Below are 6,153 nucleotides of genomic sequence, written 5' to 3'. Positions count from 1 at the left end.
AATTCATCGGCAACTAATACATCTTCAAACACAGAGACGACTCCATCTATCAGTGCCCTAAATACAGCAGTAGAAGATAAGAGATTCACAGACACCCTTAACCGAAATTTCAGTAAAAAATTGCTGGCAATTTCAAAAGGAAAGGATGTCATACTGAAAAAGGTGCGTGATTGTGTTCTTCGAAATGATCAGGACAAAATAAACATGATAAGTCCCTACATCTCTTCATACAGGCGGGACCCAAGCGTAAAACATGGTTGAATATGCATAGACGAACGGATGGCGATTCCGAAAGCAATCAAAGGCGCTGTGCTACAGGACATCCATTCCACGGATCCTGGAAGTTTTGCAATGTTGTCCCTAGAACAGAACATTTGGTGGCTATATGTCCACCGAGATATATTGGCCAAAACAAGCGATTGCAAAGCCTGCACGGAAATTGGTAAGAATTTAAATCCAGTGATTCCGCATAGCAAATGGTCACCTTTACCAAAGTGTATTGAACCGAATGACGAAAATCAAATAGATTTTGGTGGACCTATTATTAATGAAAAGGGCATAAAACAATATTCAATACAAGTTTAGATCGATATTCGAAAAAGTAATTAATGCTTCTGGCACAAATGTTATTAAATTCCTTAATAATTATATATATATATATATATATATATATATATATATATATATAATCACGAACTACCCAGAACAGTTAGATTAGACCAAGCAAGATGCTTTACAGGCGAAGAGTTCAAAACATTTTGTATCCAGAATACTATTACACCAATATATGCACCTGCAAATGACCACAGGGCAATAGGATTAGTAGAACGTCTTATTCAGACTATTAAACGTCAATTATCATGCTTGAAAGAACACTTGAATAAAAAATTTAATCTCGAACAATCAATACATGCAATTATACAACGATTAAGAATATCCGAACAAGAAACAATTGAAAATACACCATTTGGAGCACATTTTGGTAGACAATGTAACACACCAATTTCAAATATCACTACAAAGTCAAACAAAAAAATTTTAATTTAAAAAAAAATAGTTAAATATTATTTAGGTGAAGATACCATTCCGGGCAGATCATATCTCACAGACGAACAATGGGTGGATACGGGCATGTGTTTGGACGTTGAAATCGAGAAGGTGATATGTGCACAGATCGCCCGGGCCCATAACGAACTGGAAAAATGAAAGATGGTGAATTGCGTCTCATGCGGTCAAAAGGTATCTCAAGGCCGATACCGCGAAGCGAACGCAGCGTACAAGTTAAGACGGCACGCGAGATTCATGCAATTCAAAGTCAAAAAACGAACTTGGACGGGCTATACGAAGTCCTTGCGCCAGGGAGCACAGTCGGAAAAATTAGCCCCACAACTAGAATTATAAAAGAACGAAATAGGCCGGAAGTTTGCGTCAGGAATTCAGATATCGCACAATTGGGTCTCGAATTGAAAGAGATACTGCATTGGAGCAGTATATTGAAAAGAGTTCTAAAAAGTACAGGAGAAAACACTTGAACCAAAAATTGCAAGTCACAGGAAGGATTTACTTAGAAAAGACTTGGGCAGCAAAAAGATCAAACGCAGCAAAAGACAAACGGACGATGTGTGTCAAATTTTATCAGGACGTTCATGCATATCGACGTCAAATAATGTTGCCCGTGCTCTAAGAATCCCTAAACGCAACCCCAAACACGACGACGCATTCGTAAATAGACCAGAGCTGACACAAATACTCCACTTCAGTCCACCTGTACCAATTGCCGCACCACCTACTCAACCTGATACAGCTGTACCAACCGCGACGCAATCGACACCCTTGAACAAACAACTGACACCCATTTTGCGTAAAGAGAAACGTACAATTACAGTAAGCGATACGTCAGATTCGGATACACCGTAAGTCAGAGGGAGCAAGCGCCAGCTCAAAAAAAAACAGAAGAAGTATTCAAAATCACCATCAGTTTTGTAAAACATACAAAATACATAGGGTTATTCTACTGATATTCCAATAACAGATACGAATTTCATTGGGGAAAAGTCGCCACGTAATCCAAACGATTGATGGTCTGTTGATCCGAACCCCAATTTACCTCGTGAGATGACGGTATTAGAGGCGGAGGAACGTTCCGATTCGGAATAAACTCTAAAACTCTAAACTTCATATTTTACTCTATTATTTAACATTTTGCTATGTATATAACCGGTGAAAAAGTACTAATATTATTTATTATATTTTTTTCTCCGACAGGGGGAAATGTCATACGGGAGGGATATTACCCTCAGAATATTCATCACCGTATTCTAGTTCATCCTATCGTATGTACAAAATTTCAATGGCAGAGGCTTCTATATAGTTCGTCATATTTTTCATTCAGTTCGTCATACTTATTTTAGTTAGTGTCGATGTCTGTTCATATTCTAGACAGGAAACAGTCTGTTCATGCATGAAAACAAATTTTAAGTACTTCCTTATGTGTGATTAACTTATGATATAATTAAATTCTTTTGAATCTCAATTTTGTCCTTATCTAGTTCCCCTCTTCCCATTTGCATTGCTGCTATTCAGTTGTAATTAATAGTTAGAATAACGCTTTTCAAGTTAGCTAGCTCAAGTCGAGTTGAGCCATTTGCATCGCGAATACTCAATCATACAATCTAATTATTGAACAATGGATAATAGGCAGTCAAACGCGACGCAACTAACCAATTTAGTTTGGTCTAAAGTAATTCGCTACTCGATTGGTTTGTCAAGAAACAATTAAGTATAATAAACCCCTTTAAAAATTGACTCTGATGCAAAACCTACTGAATGCTGTAACATTTGATGGAAGATCTGCTTTTCTCACACAACTCTCTCTCTCTCTCTCTCTCTCTCTCTCTCTCTCTCTCTCTGCTTTTTTTTCTCTCTCTCTCTGAATGATGTATGAAAAACAAAACAACTTTCTTTTCCTCTTTTCATTTCTGTTCAGCAGATTGACCCTATCACTGTTGTTGACGTTTTTCAATGATATTTGCATCTTGTTTTAGTGACACTTAACCATCTAAAATGAGCATAACTCAAAATAACTTTAACAATTTATTTTTGCAGAAATTTTCTTCCGATCAACACCGATAATTCGTTCTTCTATGTTGAATGTGTATAAGTGATACTGTATGTTCCTACAAGGGAAAATCACTGAAACTGCATTGCACGATATTTGAATAACTCTGATTTTATGTTGATTGATCTCAGAGAACAAGAGAACATTTTGTTGATGAATTGATATGTAGAACATATATCGTCCTAGTACGCTTACAATGTTGGAAAATTAAAAAGATATATAAAGCAAGTTTTGAACCCACACCCCAAATTACAACTGCCTTCATTCCTGCTACCGGATCGAAACTTCAACCTCCTCCGATGCCAAACCATTCAAACAAGCCACTGGACTACGGTTTTTAATTCTTTAAAAGAAATTGAACCGCATCTACTATTTTGGTTTATCTGTTAAAACCTTTTTCCCTTAAAAACACCAACTCCACGATGCTTTGCAAGAATGTTGCTCGGTAGCTCTTAAACAAGGTATTAGACGGAACCCTAAACGTGTGTTTTTCTTTTTCTTAAAAATGAACGCAATTTTAGTTTTCGTTATACTTTGCGTCTCATCATGTCTGATTTTTAGGATATACTATTTCAAGTTCAATGTTTCAGCTTAAAAAGAAAAAAAAACATTTAAACCACTTTGTTTATTCACTCTTTATTAAGTTTTTGCTCTACGAGATGTCGGATTTCCAAAAAAAAGAAATAACAAAAACAAATCAATTTGAAACCAAGATCAAGTGCACATCATGCAAACAAAAGTTACGTGAAAATAACAGTCTCAAATTAAAAAAACAAGAAGAGCCCCAAAAATGTAAAAAAAAACAGAGAAGACTTAGTTAACGATGCTTTGAATGATTTCAAATCCTTGTTGAGCATATTATAGTGAACGAGGGTTTTCGCCTGCTACGATACATTCCTAGAATTTGAGTTGGACGATTTCTTAAAGAATATGTAGTTTTTAGACTCTTAAATTTTACTGCCTTTACTCTTAAAATTAGTTCGGACAAGCGATCACTCATGTCTGGTGTTGCAATACGATGAGATGAACAAAAAACGCTTGTTAGGTGTCCAAAGAAGCTAATTGCTGTCGTTAATTTAGAAATTTTGAGTAACCAGGAAAAAAATGCATATAGAAGATAATGCTCCTATAGTGAACAAATCAATAATTGTTGGCAATGTTTTCCATGAACAGGTGTGGAGAGCACTGAAATGGGCGGCGTATAGTCTAGATTTGAATCTTAGTGAAAATTTATGTGCGGTTTTGAAGCAGCATTTACAACAACAGACCATTTTTTGGAAAAATTTATAAGGAAAATTATCCGAAATTTGAAGTGAAATGGACGCAGATGTTGTGAGAAACCTGTATGAAAATTATACACAAAGTCTGATAGAGGTTAAAAAAGCCAAAATGTGTAATGATGCGTAATGATGTAATTCGAGACAATTTTTGAGCTCAAAGTGTTGTATTATTTGGTGTTTGTATTGCTCTTTAAAAAACCTTCAGATGCAGGTAGCTTTTGGCACCATACTGTATTTCACCGTTTCAAGCAGATTTCAGATATGTGTTGCACATAAATGGATTTGGGCTGCATATTAACTGAAGAAATTATTCCATTAATGGTTTTTCAAAACAGGGCTTATATCAATGAAAAATGGAAATACGTCATTAGCTTCTTTCAATGTAACAGCAACCGAGATGAATTTTCAAGCTTTAGCCAGAGATTAGCTTACGAAATTATTGAGAAACTGCCAGAACCATTAACCAGCTGTACCAGGGTGTAACAATTCGTAGTCATTGAAGGATGGTTAATTGTATATTGGAACTCACGTGCTGTTTGCAAAAAACGAACACATCTTTAAACGGGTTTTTCTCGATCTCTAAAGAAAGCATTTGTATAAAATCCTGTGTAAAAAAAAGTGACAGATTAGACACGGAAAACTATCGAAAAACAACAGTTAATCCATTACTAGCAGAATTATTGACCGTCTTATGTTACAAATAACACACTTCTTAGACTACAACAAAATTACTAAAAATAGATCAGTTTTCAAACACAAAAGTCATGTCTAGACACAATCATTTTTAAAACTGATAAGTCTTTCACAGCATTGGAGAAAAATGTTATGACAGTTCTTTTAGACTTAGCAAAAGCTTTCACAACAATAAATTTAGGCACTTTTAGTATTAAATGTGAAAAAAATGGCTTTGGGTAAATTGCAAGGAATCTTTCATACTAGCTTCTTTGTAAGAGGTAACAGTGTGTTAATAAGAATTGACTGATAACTTCGAACTGCTCTGTCATAAACCATTGTGTTCATCAAACAACTGTTCTCGTTGCTATATTTTTCAGAACCTCTAACACTTTAACGGAAAAACGCAGCAAATGCAAGTTGCGTCTATTTTACGACAATAGACAATCAACAATAGCAGATGTTTGTGCGCAGTTCTTGACATTGAATTAAATTACCCAAATTTAACAAAGTTATTAGCAACCAATTAGCGAATAAAAAATTTTTTACTCGAACCAGGCACTGCATGCGGCCTGTTTCTAGAAACAAAGAATCCTCCCGCAGAGAAACTCCAAATGTTGAAATTTTCCCGGAACACTTCAGAGTATTGACAGACAAAACATCTAACCAGAAAGAGCTCAATATAAATTAGTGCTTCGCAGATAGCATGAAAGAGCGTACAATTATTATTTTTCCTGACTTTCAATTGTACGCTTAATTGGAATAACGGCTCGATTATTAGAAACCATATTCGTGGAAAGAAATTTCATTGGCAAATAGAAAAAAGCAACAAAGGAAATGCTTAATAGAAGCAAACAAGTTTCAGTAGACAAAAGTTACAGGATTTATATATCAGCGCTTTTTTAAGAAGGAGTTTTCTGAAGCAGTGAACTGAACTTTAGTGTTTTTTCTGATTTTTTTACAAAGGATATTATTATTATTAACTTGACTTGGTACCCACGATGCGGGAATCACTTTGTTAATTAATTACAAAAACAGGACCAATTAACGGGATACTGATAGTATTTAAATTTCACAGCCTTT

This window comes from Convolutriloba macropyga, unplaced genomic scaffold (assembly GCF_964194025.1).
Source record: "Convolutriloba macropyga unplaced genomic scaffold, txConMacr16.3 SCAFFOLD_2356, whole genome shotgun sequence".
In the NCBI taxonomy this organism is placed as follows: domain Eukaryota; kingdom Metazoa; phylum Xenacoelomorpha; order Acoela; family Convolutidae; genus Convolutriloba; species Convolutriloba macropyga.
The sequence above is the reverse complement of the archived record's forward strand: the minus strand, read 5'-3'. Positions refer to the sequence as shown.